The 18,134-nt window shown below is 38.8% G+C and overlaps 1 protein-coding gene across 2 annotated transcripts in view; it reads left to right on the top strand.

The window, feature by feature from the left end:
- The window catches only part of USP22 (ubiquitin specific peptidase 22), a 110,764-nt gene that overhangs the window by 10,627 nt on the left and 82,003 nt on the right, over nucleotides 1–18,134 (top strand). The gene's annotated exons all lie outside the window — the stretch shown is intronic.

Genomic DNA, 18,134 nt, shown 5'->3' with positions numbered 1-18,134 from the left:
AGATCAGGATGAAATAGAGCCAGTTCAGGTGAAATAATATTAAGAGGAGAAAAAAAAAGTAAGTCTGTTACATGTCAACGAAGGGCTGAACAAATAGCTGTAGCGTTGGTAGCTTGAGGGGAGGAGTGCCTGGGTGATGGCAGAGGACCGGAGCGGTGACACTTGGAGGCTGCATAAGGCAGTTTGAGTAAAAACTGCTGCCAGTGTGCAACTGGTGCCTTCCTCTGGACTTTGCCACTGACAGATTGACTGTGTTTGAATGTTCTCCAGGTACTAACGGTTTCGACTGTAACATGTGGCTAACACTAACTTCACTTGAAAGGTTCCGTGAAGTAGCCTGTTACTGCTACAGTTGTGTGATTGTACCTGGTATTGTAAGTATTGTGTGCTTTCACAGATGTACTAGTGTGTGCTGAGCCTGATACATGAAACTTGGCTTATGTTTGCAGTCATTAGAACTTATTCCTGTATGCAAATAATTTGCTTCTGCTCCAGTTTCCTTGTGAAAAATAAATGAACCAGGGAGTGTAGAATGCCTGTAATCTGTGATCAGCTATTACAGAAAATCCACTTTTCATATGACATTTAATTTAATGAAATGAATAGGTTTTTTAAGTAATCAAGTTATGAGCCACTTGTTTCCGTCTTTAAACAGGCCTGTCTCTAAGTTAAGATTTCTGTTTTTTTATAATAAAACCCTGGTGAGATGTTTTAACTTTTTTGTTGGTTTAAATCATCTGGTCATGGGGCATGTGCCTAGCACATACTCATGCAGTGTACAGTTGAGGATGATGGGATAATGGGGTTGTAAATTAGCTCTTTATGGTACTGGTTTTCCTCTGGCCTACTCCCTTGTGTAGTCTAGAGCAGCCCCAAGGCTGTTCTGAGCTGTGCCAGCTGGCTGTAGCCCCATGGGGCTGGTGTGCCAGGTGGAGACAGCAGGAGAATAGCAGCATGCCAGGAAAACCCTGACACACTTCCTAGGGTCGAGGAGAGGTGCTGGCTCTGCCACCACATCAGGGCGTCCTCGGGCAAGTGGTTGTGCTGGTACTCAGTTACTCTTGTACTGGTGCAGCCATGGCAAGGACTGGGCTAAGGACTCTGTGGGTCCTTTTTTTTTTGAGATGCATAATACAGGATTCAGCTTTTGAAACATTGAGTGGATTAGCATCTCCTTTTTCCTAGTTTTACGCTTCCATACTGTATCTGTGAAATGTTAAATTCCATAGCTTGTACAGATAATCAAATTGCTCAGTATTAAGATTGATTTTTTTTCCCAAGTGTGGTGTTTTCTGATGTGTTGTCCTGTTTTTTTCCTGACTACTGAAAAATGCTGTTATCTGTAAGATATCCAGACAAGAAAAAGCTTGTTAATGCTGATGGTTTTTCTTTTTTTATCAAAACAAAACAAAACCCCAAACCCTTCCTTTTACTGCCCAAGAATGACAACTTTAAACATGCTCAAAATGAAAGATACCAGAAGTTTTAATCCCTTCATTTGGTGAGCTGACTTTATACTTTTTACTGATAAAGTTTATTTCTTAGAATAGCAGTGAAATCTGTTGTTGGTGTTAGTGCAGTATATTCAGGTAGGCCTGCTGGTCCATCTCAACCCTGTGGCCTTCTTTGTATTCAAGAACAAGCTTAGTCAGAGTAGTCTTCCAGCAGCAGCAGGATAGCCTCATCTGCAGGAGATGTACCCTGCAAAAACCATACGTTTGAAAATCTTCATCTTGTGGAGATGAGGGCAGTAAATGGGTGAAACTCCTCAAAGAATCGTATTGCCTGATGGCTCCTCAAACAGTAGACATGTTCTAGAGGAGCTGAGATACACCAACTTACCCGGTGTTTCATCACTTTCTTGCCACAGGAGACTTTGTTCTCGTTGCACCATTAATGCAGCTAACACTTCTAATCCAGCAGCCCAAAATAGCTGTCAAGCCTGGATTTTACTCTGGTGGCATTTGCTGCACAGATAGTTGATATAACCCAATATGCTGAACGGTAGCTGGGGAAAAAAAAACCAACTGAGGCGCATAAGCCTATTTTCGTGAGATATTTCAAATATCTGATTTAAATAAGCTAATAAACTCAACATGATAGTATGTAAAAGGCCCTTCTCAGAAGAACAACTTACTTTCTTTGAGTAAAAAAAAAAAAAAATCCCGTATAAACTTTCGGAACCATGTGGATACTAGTGGGAATACATAGCCCTGGAAGGATGTGCCCTGTAGCTTCCTTGCTCCAGTGGTTATTTGTGCTGGAGGAGTGAACTAGAAGGAGAATGGACCACAGAAAGTGGTGGCTCTCACTTCCCCCTCTATTAGTATCTCTTTCTGCTCTTGAAGACAGAATGCTGGTATTTTTGTGATCCAGTAGGCCGTTCTGTAGATTTGGGAGTCAGCGTTTTGTCTTTGCTAGCAAACACCAGTGATTTAAGGCTATGTCTATCATGAAAGATACGCTAGCTTAAAGAAATGAAGTATGGGGAAGAAAGGTAGGGTGAGAAATAGTTTACAAGCTGCTCTGTGGGAATTAAAACCGGAACTTTCTGCTTTACCCCCCTTGTAATTTCACAGGAGTTGGGGGGTAGTGTGTTTTTGTTAGGATTGATTTTTTTCCCTTTTTTTTTGTTCCCTTGAGTGATCAGTCGTAGATGGTAGGAGCAAGTACAATCTGTATGAATAATATGAATTAACTAGTGTTTCAGAGCTGTGCAGTGGAGCTTAAATGGTAGCACTCTGCCCCAGAAGACTGGAGTCCGGTCTGTGGACACTTCGCACTAAACTATGCCCCTTGCATGAAGGTTGGTCTTCCCAGCTAATACAGGATTCATTTCATTATTACAAGCCAGGATTAAAAAGCTTTAGATGCACCTCCCTGATTTCTTTACAAAGTAGAGTTTTCTAAACTGACATAAGTTACAGGATCTGCTTCTACTTGGTGTTTACTCCTCTTTGCTAGACAACAGTTTTGCAAGCTTCTTACTTACAGAGAAGCTTCTACTCTCAGGGAATTGGAGCTGATTTCATAGCAGGATAGTAGATGAATTGTAGTAACTTCCTTACAAAATTCTCAACACGTTCTTTTAATTCTCTCTTACGCTGTCATATTTGAGAGTTTGGAGGTATGTTATATGTATGTGTTTGAATTAAAGCTTTTCAAGGAAATTGTAAAATTTTCCTTTTGTCATGCAGAAAGCTGTGTTCGATGTAAAACCATGCTGATTGTGATGCCCATCAGACTTCCTGTCACTTTAAGCATAGTTTTATATCCAGCTACTACTAATAGTGAATTAGATTTCTTTTTCTTTCTTTCTTTTTTAAGAGATGAAATCCTTTTGTCCTGGTTTTCCTTAGTGCTGAATCCCTTAACCTCACCTATTGATATGCTTCAAGTCACACTGCTTAACTTGTTAAAGTATTTCCTTCAAGTTAAGATCTTACAAGTAGAACACATAATCTGTGAAATCAGTTCTATCAGTATGACTATTATACGTTTCTTCTGGTTCGTGAAGCAAAGTAAAGTTGCATTAGAGGTGAAGCTGATGATTGGTGGAATCTCCTAACTGCCTTTATAGAAAATTTTCTAGCAAACCACATCAAAGAGCAGAAGTCATGCTTTACAGTCCTATCAATTCTGCAAAGCAAAAGAAGGTCTAAGTATGGTGAGTGTTCGATCAGGAAGGAGACTCCACCATGTTTTCTTCACCTTCATGGCTTTCTTCACTTCCCTCTGCAGTTTTTGTTTTAAGAAACTTGTGGTAAGGAGCTTTGTTTTCAGGTTTCTTCTCTTTGTGGTCAGTTAGCTGGAGAAGTGGAATGGATGACTCGTGAATCTGCCAAACAGGACTCCTTAGTAGAGATGGTTCTGATGTAATGTCATCTATGACCTTCCAATGAGGCCAAAGCTGTTTTTGAATCTGCACTTAACTGGCAGGTAATGGCATGTAGTGTTGAAAACACAAAAGATCTGACAAACTCTGTAACTCTGCATGAGTAACGTCCTAAGTTGGACTTGGTGGTTGGTTTTTTCCTACAATTTGCCCATAGCTTTCAGAGTAGCTTATTTCATGTCAGGTTGGTTTGACTGGATACTGTAATGTTTTTGTATTAAGCAGGAGAAATCTGGTGGGCTGTTTTCTAATTTTTGGTTTTGTTCAGTAACTGTTCTTTGGAGCACATCCTCTCTCATAGGCAGTACCTTGTTTTCAGTGGCTGGTTTTTCTTTTTTCTTAAATTTCCTTCCATACCTTGAGTTTCACTTGGTGTTACTACTACTTTGGCTGTGCACTGCCTTTTTCCCTAGAAATTATCTGTTTGTTTACAGTTTAGGCAAATGTCTGTATTTCTGTGCTCTTAATTTCTTAACGTGAGCCCACCCTTTCGCGTTTGATCATGGAGCACTACTCCTGACACACTATCTGAGCAGACTGCTCTTCATGCCAAGGTTGTAAGCGTTAATCTTGCTGTAGACTGGGGTGATAATTCATTGCTGTCACAGCAACACATGCTTAAAGTTGCTTCTTGCCAGATTTGTTAGCTCTATGCTACACTAGAGAAAATTATTTCAAGAGTCTTATTGCATAGCCAGATGCTGTAGAACTAATGCAGTCAACCTCCCCTCCCCCTTTTTTATGACTGTTCTGACTTCAGGGAGGAAAACTATTATATAGTGAAACGCATTCCTGTAGAGCACTGGTAAAGAGGTAGATGAACTTCTGATCATGGCTAATTTTTCTGGTTTTGCTTGTAGGGAAGTTCTATTTTGTGTTCAGGTTAAAAAGAAAGTAAGGCTTTTAAGGTAGGATGAGGGGAATTTAAGAAGGAATTAAACCGTGTCCCCCTTGCTGTTCTGGTTGCATTGTCTGCAATAGTTGGGTGCTGTGCAAGTTTTATGTTTTCTTTAAGAACATGTGCTAATGACTAGATTGGCTTGATTCTGAAGAACTGTAGCTTCTTCTGCCATCTGTGTCCTTACAATCTTTCAGAAGAAGGAGAAACTTTGTGAAATTTTGTTTGATAATGGCCAGCATATCTAGGCACTGGCCTGTTAGATGCTGTTTGATTTAGTTACAAATACTTTGGCTAGGTTAGGTGGTTATAATTTTATCTCACTTGGAATTTTTATTCTATGCTGCTCTAAATGTCCAAGGATACATATCCTGTTCCTGGAATTTATGGCTGTAACTCGCAAACTCCTTGTAATTTGGGCACACTGGAAGATGATACAGTAAGCCAGATCACAGAGTGTAGGTCACCACTGCTATTTGGTCACATCTGTCCCTTGTAAGGCTTCTACAAGCCCTTATATCAGTAGCTGTTTTGTCTCTCAGATGTTGCAGAGCTCTGAACAGGAAAATTGGTGGCTTTTTGGTACAGGATCTGAGGTCTCCCTCAACAACTTAACATTTCCCCTCATATACATGCTGTACAAAAATGCAAGTTATTTAACGGATAGCTTCTGAAAAAACTGCATTTTGTGCATGGTGGCGTATGATTACCAAGGAAGTGAGATTTACTGATTGTTTAGTCAGACATACACTGGGAAAAGCATATTAGCAAGTTTATTTCTAGCATAAATCTCATAATGTCCAGTGGCTAGGCATTACGTCACCAATATATTTTAAGAGAAGTTGCCATAGAAGTTACGTTTTTATGAATGTGTTCCCATAGGTCAAGATCCAGGCAAAAATGTGGTGTCATGCAGCCTTCCCTACTTTTTGTTCTTCATGCCTCAGTTATTTGCACTACCAGATTATAGGAAACACTATCTTGAAAATCAGAACTGGGAAGGAGTTCTTTTAAACCTGAGTAAACCACCTCTTTACTTGGCAGGGATAGCTTTTGAGCAACTTGAGATACTCTCAAGAAGGCCTGAGGCGGTACTCTCAAATTCTTTTTTAATCCCACTGTAAAGCGTAGAGACATGTATTTGTCCACAAAACACTGCACATGTTTATAACCACAGAAACACATCAAGAAATCAGAACTAGAAATCTATATGGCATCTCATGTAATACTTTTGCTCTACTCTATGTGAGATTACTGGTGATTTGCAATTGTAATACTTTCCTAAAGAATCCCCTGGTTTTGCTTCAAGCTCTTAACTGGTTTTTCAAGTGAAGTGTGCCAAGGCAGTTCTCGTTTTTGCTCAGGTAAAAGACTTAGTAATTCACTTTCTCCCTCACGCCCATATTTTCCCTTGCCACCCCCATCCCAATGCAGTGGTTTGTGCGTACGTATTAGCCTTTCATTTTTCTGTATACAGAGGCTTTAAGAGCCCAGACAACTTTATCCTGCTGCTGGGGGAGCCTGCATAGCCCTTTGGAGCTGACTGGAGAAAGGTTGAGTTCTCTGTTGTGTTTCTGGCCTCCACTGACATGTCTGAGTAAATGATAGATTGAGGCTGAATCTGTCTTGCCATGTGCGTTATAGATATTGAATTTATTACTAGTACCATTTCTGTGAGTGCAGAAACAGGGATCTGTTTAGAAGAAATTGAGAGATGAGTTCTTTGTTCTTACCAAAATGCAGATGCACTGTGGTTATTTTTAATAGCAAATACAACTTCTTTTCTATTTTTTTTTTTCCTACCAATGCCAAGCAGGCACAAACTTCTGCCATTATGTTAACTTTGGTAAGGGGTCTGGAGCTTTAATGAGCTGTTGGTATACCAGCTAATATCCTAACCAGCAGAAAGTGTTGGTAAGTCTATTTTAGTTTTGGAAACAGGGACGAGCTAGATCGATGGAAGAGCATACTAAAAAGTATGCCTCATCTGCCAAAGATTATTTGTTAGTATGTTGAGAGCAATAAAGAATTAAGAGTTTCTGAAAACTGTTAATGTTCTTGTAGTATGGGGAAGAACAAGGAAAGCAAATAATAAATACCCTACTTCTCTCTTTCCCAGTGAGACTGCAGTTTCAGATGTTCAAGTCCAAAGCAGCTGGTCCCCCCTCCCAAATACAATTTTTCAGTTGGGAGACAAGAAGCATTAAGCTTATCTATTTGCTTGAACTGATTGATTTCAGACCTCAGTCATTTGCAGCTTTGGGGCAGAGCTTGTGGAGTCCTACCTTTTGATGATGTTTCCCTGTTGGAATGGAATGTGGTAACTTTTGAGATTGCATCAGATGGATTCCCTGCTTAAGGGGAAGCTGTGGATACCAGCAGAGCATCCATGTTGATACGGAGAGAGAACTGAAATTCAGAAGGCAAGGCAGGGCATGCAGAACCCATGCCATCTGTCCTTTGGCTTGTTTGGGGTTCTCTGCAATTCAGCCTTGTGCTTACATCCACTTGATACAAATTACTACCTTCTAGCGCAACAAAAAACCTTTTCAGTTTCTGTACAGAAAGTAAGTAAACTGAAAATAATGAGAGATGGAAGCCCATACAGCATCTAATACAAAGTGAGGGATGGTGGAAGAGTTGGAAGCAAAGCCTCTTGTTTTCGTGGGGAGATGATGGGGGAAGACAGTGTCATAATATGGATGGTTCAGGAAGCCCCTGGAGTAAGCAGTGAGGATGCACTAGGGAAGTAACTCCAGTGACTAGCTACTCCGGCAGCATAGAACAAGCCAGAGTGCTGCTCAGGAGTAACTATCCCTCTCTCTTAAAGGTGAAATATGATTTTGGTTTGATTCTGTCAGAGTGGGTTTTGGTGATATAGCTGATTCTGTCTGTCCCAGCAATGTGTTCTCTCATACAAGATTACTAACGCGAGGCCTTGGCGCAGACACTGTTGGCCAACTTTCATTTCCTCGAAGGACGTTACAGCATCAGCAGAAATTATCGCGTAGACTTAGCCTCCCCGTTTGCATGAACGTAGCTTTTTCACATGGATGGACCTTCCTGCTTTTTTGTATTTCTTTTAAATGCTTAAATTCTGTGCAAAGTCTGTGTAGTTGCATGTTAAACATAACTGATAACTTTCTCCTTTAGTGCATGCATGTGTTGAAATTCAAATTTAAAACCACTAAATGGAAGAAAATTTTTCTATCAGTCTGAAAAACAAGAACCTGTCACTTTCGTGCTGTGGTACCATGTACAATTTTGTTGTTCTTCCACCATTCCTTGTTTTTTAGAGAGAATTAGAGAGAATCTTGAAGTACGGTTATATTGGCTGCTGGGAAGCCAGTTGGAAATAATAACTTTTCTTTTAATTGAAAAACAAAATGAGTGTGCTCTCACGTCCCTCAGAAGCACTGCTCATGGTATCTAATGTCTGTTAATAATTTCTTAGGAGAAAATAAGGAAATAGTATTCAATGTACTAATAATCTACAGCTTTTCTAATTACTCCGTTGATTTTTGAAGCATAGATTTGTGCCAAGGTACACTGGGGTATATTTGAACAAAATACAGAGCAATAAAACTGTAATTGTAATTCATGTATGATCAACAAAGCAAGCATTAATTTTATTAGTTTTGGTAGCAGTCTCTGTGTTTGGAGTGTGGGGTTGGTTCTTTCTTAAGCCTGTGCTTCATTAAACTTTTTGCATTGTTCCGTCGTGTCTATCACACAGTGTCTCACATTGATTTGGTGTTTTATATGTAGACGTATGTGTATCTGTAGGGGATTAGTTTTAAAAAAAAGTCAAAAAATGTATGTAAAGGCTGGTTTAGTAATTACTTTTGGTAAAGCTTTCCTCTTCTCCACAATATTTTTTGGCCAATATAAATGTATTTCCAAATCTTAACTTCTTAAAGTCTCAATTTGAATTTTGAGGTTTTAGTACTTCATTTAATTGCACAGAATATCATTGCCATGGATTTTTGAATTTATTTATGGGGGTGTTTTTTGTGTGTGTGTGTATATATATATATATATTAAAAATACATATGCAGTCAATGGTAATTTGCTTAACCTTGGGAAGGCAAAGTGGAGAATGGTAGTACAAGATACTTCAAGGTGTGTGGTATCCAGTATAGTGCAGAATCTGTTTCTTCTCTGCCTTTTTAAGGATCAGGTTCACTAATTTAACGACCAATTAAAGAGGATTCAAGGTCTGCTGTGATTTGTCAGAGCAGCACAGCTAGACCACAGGCGTAACTTTCTTTTTTCCACCTTAATCTTTTTTTGGTAATTACTTTGGATGTGCATGGCTATCAGTGTTCTGTCTCCTCTTGTTTGATTAAAAGAGGAATTCAGTAATTCTTTTAATTATGTACAATATTAATGGTAACTGTGAATTTTTTCCCCTGTTTTCTAAGAGAATACTTGGCAGCAAAAGAGCTGCATAAAACCTTTGGAATAAAGAACTGGTGTCCCTTGAAATAGCTGCTGTTTCTGACTCTTTTTTCCCTCAGTAGAAGCAGAATCTAGCTGTCCAAGGAGAGAGTATCTTCTTTTGCTGTAAAGACGGAAAGATGAAACTGCCACAAAGAACAGGTGAATGGAGATGGTAGTGTTCTTGTAAATGCATACACCATTCCTCTGCTCCCTCCCTAAGAGTCTCATTGAAGAATGATGGAAATAGTGGTCACTTTTGAAAGATGTCACTACTGTAGAGCGGTGCTCTTCAGTCTCATTCAAAAACATGTTAGGAGAAAAACCAAAGGAGGCAGGCAATCTTTCCAGGCCTGTTCTTGTAATATTTTAGTCAACTTTAAGTTTGAAAAATCTTCATTATTATGTTGACAGTTAGAGCTGAAGTCTGACCAATATGTAAAATATGAAAGGACCCACTTTTTTAGTTAATTTCTGACTAAAATAATGGAGGATTTGTTGTATATTTTCTAAACCCCTGTTTTATACTGTATGTGCAGTGCAATGGCTGTGAGGATGGACTGTGTATTGAGTATTTATCAAACATAGCAAATCTGTACTTTTAAGGTGTTGCAGCTGACCATCTTGTAATGCTTGCAAATCCTGAGTGGTAATAATCCCGTCTCTGAAGAACTGCAGAATGATTTCTTATCTCTAAATGGACTTCTGGTTATTTCAACCCATTATCTGCTTGCCCAGCAGTCGTAGGTAACTGGAATTCATCTGTATAGGACTGCTTTCTCTTCCTCCTCCTCTTTACCTAGCACCCCCCACCACCCCCCCTTGCAAAGAAACAAGATTTCACTTACCTCTTTTGTTTATATATTGACCTGCGAGTTTGAACTTCTGATGCTCAAAGAGCTACGCCTTAGGGAGCTAGTCCAGGAATAATTTTTGTATGAACTATAAAAGCCCTTCTGTTTCATATGGCCACCTTACATTCTAAACCAAATAACAGAGCCACTTGTTTGCACAGTGGATTGTGAGGCTTTGCTACTGCAAAGCTACTGATTTTTTTTTTCCAGTAATGCTTTTTGGGGTTTTTTTGAGAATTTAAAAGATCTGGTGATGTAGCTTTGTTTCTGGTTTTCAGTTCAATCTTTTAATAAAATCTCATACTGCAGGCAGTTTTACACTGGTACACAGAATAGTTACAGTGATCTTGACAGAACTAACTCCACGCGTGCACAAGCCCCATATTTTAGGATTATCATCACGATGTCCCTATTTTCTACTGTAGACATGGCAGTAATCTTTTTCCAAGTACGTGAATGCTGGAGCCTTCTTTCCCCATCTGTTTTGGAGCATTGTATCAAATCTGAAGCTGTTCTTGGAATGCTGCTTGGATATTGCTTTCCTGTCCCGTTTTCAGGCTCGAACAGGTATTTCCTTCACAGCTCTGAGTAAGCTCTGCTGTCCACGAACAAGTGACCTGAGGGACAGTGGGTTCTGCTTCATCATTAGACAGACTATGGGAGTTTAGCTGGCAAAGAGGAGATTTGCTTTTCTTGTAGCTTGCTTGAGTCGTGGCAGCCATGTTGAAGTGAGATTCCATTAAACAGAATTACGAGGTCACTGACTGTGGCCCAGTCTGGCTTTGTAGATGCCAGCGACACCCGATCTTTGTTTGGATCATCAAAAAAGATGATTTGATTTTGTCACAATTGCTGTCTGTAAATAGCTTAATCATGTTTGCCATAGGAGTTAAAAAGCAATTTGTTCCACCAATACATGTTCCAATTTTGAGTTATGTCTTTTTTTCAGTTGGGAGTCCTCAGATCTATGATTTTTGCTTTCCAAATAGATTATTTAAATCACATGATTATTATATTTGTACAACTGAAGTTGTCTCTTCTGTGTTCTGCTTTTCATGAAAATGCATGTGCACTCTTCTGATAAGATAAACTGTAAATTCTGTCGGAGTAATTTTTTTTGAAAGCAGTTTGCAGCTTTATTGTACAGATGCTCTCTTGTTAAATGAAACACTACTTCTCTTAATTATTAGTGTTAATGGACATGCTGTGGGCCCAGTATTTGCTAATGTCAGGTAGATTCTAAGTTCTGTCTTTTTATGCTTGACAAATGTGACAGTAACTGTAGTTCTGACTATCTTGCGTGAATGAATCAGTGGCACGTGCATGAGTAGTTGCTGGCAATCACCTGTAAAGCATAAGCAGACTATCTTCCCTTCTTTCAAGCATCTTCTGCAGGCGCTGTTATTACTAAAATGCCACGTGCTACTCATTTGTCAGGTGCGTGTGCTCCAGAACGATCTCTGTAACTGATGAATGTCTTGTAGTTCCTCCTTGTGCATTGATCTCTTTTTAAAGGTCTCTCTGCTCTTACAGAAACTGATATGCTTCTGTCTAAACATGTGATGCTAACTGCTGACTGTCTATGGCATTAATATAAGTAGACATAAACAGAGCAAGGCCTCTACAATAAAACCTGTCTTTTTCCCATCATGCAAACCATACCTGTGTTCAGATACTATTTCTGGATAGAAAATTTGCAATGGCTTCCTGGAGCTCAGTATGTGCTTGAGTACATAAAGTAGATACTGAAAATAATCTTTGCAGGAAATTGAGATTCAAATTCCCTTTTCTTTCTTCTAACTAGAATGGTTACACTTTTTTAATGTATATATGTGTGTGTTTGCATATATCTATGTACACGAGTTGTATTTTCATTTGACAAGGAAGATTCATATGTGGGACAGTTCTTTTCACGAGACAAAGTTTCCCAAGAGCCAGTGGAGGAAAAGGGAGATGTGAATGAAGTGGGCTGACACAGTTTTGATCTTACTGGCAATACTCCTGTTTTGCAAGATATATAGAGGGAAAATAATATATTTTTTTTTTTCTTGAAACTTAAAAACTGAGCTGGTTTACAGAATTTGAAGAGATATGTACAAATAGCTATTGCTGCTTACTTGTTATCATGCATGTTATTTGGGGGGTTACTGTCTTTGTTTTAATGAAATAATTTGAAGTTTGGAGGACAAGCTGTACGTCTTAAGTAAAACTGAAGGTGAATCTTTACATCAGTGGTGAAATGAACTTTAGCTGCAGTAAACGCTTGCATATTTAAACATTCTAGTAGTTGGACGCTGCACAGAACAGCATTTATATATACTTCATGTTTCTTGTACCAAGTGCTAAAGGAGTTGCCTGCAACACTGATATCTAAGAACTTGTCACAGTCACTAGAGTTCTAGTTTCCCCCTTTCTTCATAGTGTTCCTGACCCATCCACTATGTGAATGTTTTTCTTCTGTCCCTTTTTAGTGTCATCATGTGACTTTTCTCTACCAAAACTATAGTGATGGGTTTGCTGTGCAGAAACACTTGTCCAAAGGGTCATGTGGAGTATGGATATATTTGATAAATCTTTTCTTCATTTTTCTTAGGAGATAAGTTTATACCTGGGATAGGTTAACTGGGGAGTCCTAATGCAGATCTTGGGCTAAACGCATATAGGTAGTACTGTTCCCCCTCTTCCCTCATCAGTTACCACTGCTGTCACTTGATTGTCAGAAATGGGATGTCAGGAAATCCTACTCTGATTAAGTCTTTTGGCACTTTAATTCTAAGAATTATTTCATTACTGAAAAGAAAATGCCCGAGCATGGGTTCACAGTACTGATGAAAAACACTTGAACTTGCCTGCAAACTTTCAGAAAAATTTCCCTGCTCTTAGAGAACCTTTTCTCTGTGTTCTTAATTTCTGTGTGATTAATGAAAGAATAACTGGAGTAATTCATTAACTTTGACAGGCAAATTGTCTTCTGCATCAAAGTGCTGTTCTAGCTCCCTGGCAGTGGGCAAAATTGAAACTTTAATAGAAGTCTTAATGTCTTCACCAAAAAAAGTGGAAAATGTTATGTATTATGTAGCATGTTACTTTTTCTTGCTTCCAGGGCACAGACATAACAGCTAGTAGAGCATCTGAAAGGTGAGAGTATTGTGTTTTGAATACTTCCTCTGATCTGACATGTATAATGGCAGTAGTTAAAACTGCTGAAGAGGAATCCATTTGTGTTTCTTTTTAAAATCAGGTCTTTGTCCTTTGTGGAGATTTACAAGCTTTTTTAATATAGTTTTAAGATGTTTTTCGGCACCTTTAAACATTTTTCTTTGCTGTCTTGTAACTTGAGTTCCAGTATTTTGATTTAAAGAGTGTTCTGTTGTGAGAATGTGAAGCAACGTTCATATTATGCGTTCTGAAGTATTGTCAAAAAGATGCACCATGGAATGAAACAATGGCATTGTGTCAAAAGCATTCTGTCTTGACAGTTCCCGTTCTGTGGAACTCTGAATAGTTTCAAGAACTGGAATAGTTTTAGGTTTTTTCTTTTAAGTTGTTAGCCTCAGCTTTTCAATTATTTAAGTTAAAGCTGTGTTCCTTTCAAAAGATTGCAAACAAGTGTTTGGAGCTGGCTACCAGAAGTGGTTCTCAGAACTCCCCAATTGCTTTGTAAGATAAGTCTTAACCCCATAGAAGTGTTGTGTTTGTTGTTACAGTTTTTTGTTTGTTTTGGTGTGTGTGTGTGGTGGTTGGGTTTTTTGGTTGGTTTTGTTGGGTGTTGGTGTGGTGTGGGGTTTTGGTGGGTTTTTTTTTTTTTTTTTACTTTTCACTCTCTTCTGAAGGTACTTCAGGAGGCTCAGCATTTGCCGTATTTGGTAGCATGAGGGTGGACTGGTTTTCATCTCACCAGGATTGGGTAGCACTTTGGCTGAAATGTCTTCCTTTCCATGTTTCATATTTTAATAGGGCTATTAGAATTTTATGAAACCTAATTAATTCAGAAAGAACCTGGTGTTTACACAGACAGATTTAGAATGCTTATGGCTCTGGGTATGCTTTCATGCTTGATATCAAGGAAGGAGGGGATGTTTTAGGTCCTGAAAGTAACGTTATCTGCACTTAATTATATTTTCACCCTTTCTTCTGCAGCCCTTCCAACATCTTCCTTTGGAACAGTAGAGGGTAGGTGAAGCTTTCTAGAAACAGGCTTCCTTCTCTTTAAAACACGGCTAGCAAAATGACAAATGTTGGAGGTGCCTTGTTTTTGTTTTATTTTGTCCTTTAAAGAGCAAGGAAGATAGGAAGAAAGATCTGTTGTTGATATTATGAAATAGGCCTTCACTGTAATTAACAGCCTGGGAATTTTTCTGCTTGCTTTTCTTATCCCTGTGTTGCAAAAGCTTGCTGTCCTGCTGGGATTTCTTTTTGGAATGCAGAGGTGTGTTCTAGCTAAAAGCATGTGCTTTGCCTAATAAGCTTTCCTAGCCATTGAGCCCAGCTGGCTGCTGCAGTCTGTATTTGTTTTGTCTTAACTAATTTTTATATCCATGCTTTAAATTAAACTAACACTTTTTGCATTAAATGACAAACCAAGCACAATGTCCATAAATGAAACCAAACACTATAATCTACTAATTTTTGTTTTCAATGTGCAGCATTATGTAATCAAGCAGCCTACTAAAAAGGAAGATGTGGAAATAATACTGGTGGCATGTAAATGGTGCTAAACTGAAGTGATCAGCCTTTCTTGAAGGGAATGTTTATGTTGAATTAAGGTTTTAGCAATTCCTCTCATAAATACAGAAGACAAGTGGAAGAGAGCAGGGTCTGGCTGGTCAGCACAAAATGTTCATGTTAAATCTTAATCTCTTTTGCTGTAGGAGATTATGCATGCCATCGAAATGTAGCACTTAGCTGGAGTCTATTGATGGGTTAATTTTCAGGGTGGCTGCAATCTTGCAGCTACCTCTGAAGCTGATAAACTTCCAAGTACTCAAACTCTCTGAACTTCAGCCACATGTCTTTCCAGTTTGGTTCAAAGCATGAATGAACAGAATAAATGTTAGAAGATGAAGTATGGAATAGAAATTCCCTTTCAAGTTAGTCATTAATCACTATTTACAAGTCTACAACAGTGACACTGGAATTGTTGCTGCAAGATTGTTCTTCATGTATTTGTGGAAGTTAAAAATGTTTTTGTTCTTATGCCCCCTTTTCTTCTTGTCTCTCAGTTTTTGTAGTTGTGAGTGATGCGAGATGTTTTCTTGATAGGAAAACATTTGCCAATGGGAAAAGGAATACTTTTTTGTGTCTTCTGTGATTGCGCACAGATTTTGAGACTCTTGGCTCCTATGTCCTTAGCTGTAGACAAAGGTAGACCTACTGTGGCTGATACCTGTAACAGATGCATTATTGTAATGTGGGCTTCAGTCTTAAGAGATTCAGAGCCTTAGCTATGAGCCCAGCACTGCATCATCTTCAGCGCTCTTTTTAGGTAGTGCTGCTTCTCTGCTTCTGCCTCTTTGGCCTTGTGGATGACAGTGACAGTTTGGGTTCTGGCACAGTTCCCCTCAGCCCCTTTCACTGTCAGTTTGGGCTGTGCACCCCTCTTCCTTTTGGTCTCCTCCATACTGTCCGTGCCTGGCCCTGGTTTACAGCTGCAGTTGCCACACTCGGTGCAGTCGTAAGCATGGATGAGCGATGTAGACTTGCCTCTTCTCTGGCTTTATTGCTGAATATGAAAATTTTTCATATAGTACCAGTCAAATATACAAAGCTCTGGCCACTTCCCATTCTGCTGTTAGGTGTCAGAGGAGTTTTTTAATAAGATCCAGCAGCTGCTTGGAAGTTAAGTAAAAATCCCACAACAACAACAATAATAAACAACAACAAAAATACCTCCCTTTAACCCTGTTTGGATATTTATTCTCATGGTAGTAAGGACAGACTTTTTTCTTCTAGTGAATTCATGTAGTTTACAGCTGCTATGAGTAGAAGCTTCTCCCTTTGCTGCTAGGGTGAGTGGCATCTGACCTGCAGATAAATGCTCTCCTGTTCTCATGTTCATTGTAGGCAAGCAGTCTGAGCTGGGTCAAGGTGAAGACTTGAATCTATTTGATGGTTCTCCATGTTGCTCTTCAAAGCATTGCATTGCAGGGACGCTCTAGACCTTTTTTTTTTCTTCACGCAAATGTCAGTGGACAGATTTAGGGCCTGGATGTCAACTCCATTCACTTACAGGTTTGCCTCATGTTTATTAAACTGTGACTGATCAGAATCAAAGTAAATTTCCTGAAGTCAAAACTACTGATGATGACACCTCAAAAAGATACAAATAATTGCATTTGCAATTACATTATTAAAAAAGGGCAAACTTCTGCATGTGACTAAAAAAAACCCAACACTTTTTTTTCCCTAATAGCACTCCTTTTGGTAATGTACAGAATAGACTATTAAAACCATCAGGATTAATTTCTCTACACTCGATCTAAAAATCTCAATTCAGAAATTTGTCTATTTAGGTCTTCTGAACAAAGCAAAGAGACTAATACATGAAATGTAATCTGTTAATGGCTTACACGCATTTGTGAGAAGGGAATATATGGATTTTTACTTAATGCTATTGTTTGGTACATTAAAAAAACACAACAAAATGTTGTGGAGTGGTTGGATATTGCTGGAAAAAAATATCAGAGTATGAGAAGGAGTTCTCTTTAGCTGTAGTCAACAGACTAAAAGGAGGAAAGAAATGAGAGCTTCTCCTGCGAGGTTGCTATCCTACACTTTTTTGGGGAAGGTTTCAGGATTATAACTGAAACTTCATTTAAAAAAGAAAGTAAAAAATTAGTGTCTTTAACAGTCCTGACACAGTGATGGAAATTCAGAAAGTGCTTCACAGCCACTATGACCTCTACAGTATCTAAACCTGTCCAAGGACTGCTATCCCAGCTTCTCAGTAGCACTCTGAAACCATCAAGAAATGGTGTCTTTGCTTTTTTGAATTTGTTGCCGGTGTATATTTGAAGTTCTATAGTATGGGAGTAATAGAGATTTCAACCACAAAATACAAAGGTTGTATATTATACTAGAAGTTCATTTTAAACACAGCTAGGTCAGGTTAGAGATACTTCAAATGTAACAAACTTAAAAAGGTCTTTTTTTGTCTTAATGGAAGGTTGACTTTCAGATAATTAGTAAAGTGCTTGGTAGTATCTTGGAGGTGGGGGGAAGGGAGCAGACAGCTGAAACATTGTAGTTCCATGTTTCTACAAAAAAGGCAAGTGTTTGTTATGGCAGCATTTTTTTTTTCCTTAACATGTGGACAAGATGCTCTAAACTCAGCTCCAAGAACTGAGTCTTATTAGTGAAATGCCAAATTGAGAATGTATTGTGATGTATTTTTGGCTTGTGTTGGGTTTTGGGGGTGTTCTTTTGTTTCTTTGGGAGGGGCAGGTTGGAGGGTTTTTTGATTGCTTCTGGATTCTGTTCAGGTGATTCCAAATTTCTCTACTTGGAAACCGCCCCTTCCCCAAGCCCTCCTGAACAACAGGCACTAGAATTTCATGTGCCCTGATCTTGAGAGGCAGTAACAATTTAACTGCACACCTCCTCCCAGTTCATTCCTTTTGAGAGGCAGGTAAAATGAACTTAAAAACAAGTTAATGTTCCAAATGCAGCAAAAAGTGTTAAAACGTAACTATTGGCTGTACATCCTATGTAAAAAGACAGAAGCTCTTCTCTAAGAAACTATCACCCACCTTCCTACACACATTGTGATTAATGATTATTCTGTGGGACCGCAGCAATTTGCAAACCCTTTAAATGGACAAAGGAATAAATTTTTGTCATGAGAAAGCTTATTTCCCAGGTTTTTTTCTGAAGATGCTTTCATTCATCTTACCAGTTTCGGTGTGAGAAATCCAAATGCCTTTTCTCTTCCAAATGGTATTTTGTGTTCATATTGCTTTAATAACAATTTTTCTAAGCTGACCTGCATGTCTGTAGAGTTCAGAATATCCATCTAAATATTAAATCTTCTAAAGGGTGAATTGCACTT

Source organism: Gavia stellata, chromosome 18, assembly GCF_030936135.1.
Source record: "Gavia stellata isolate bGavSte3 chromosome 18, bGavSte3.hap2, whole genome shotgun sequence".
Lineage (NCBI taxonomy): Eukaryota > Metazoa > Chordata > Aves > Gaviiformes > Gaviidae > Gavia > Gavia stellata.
This window is presented reverse-complemented; position numbering and strand designations above follow the sequence as displayed.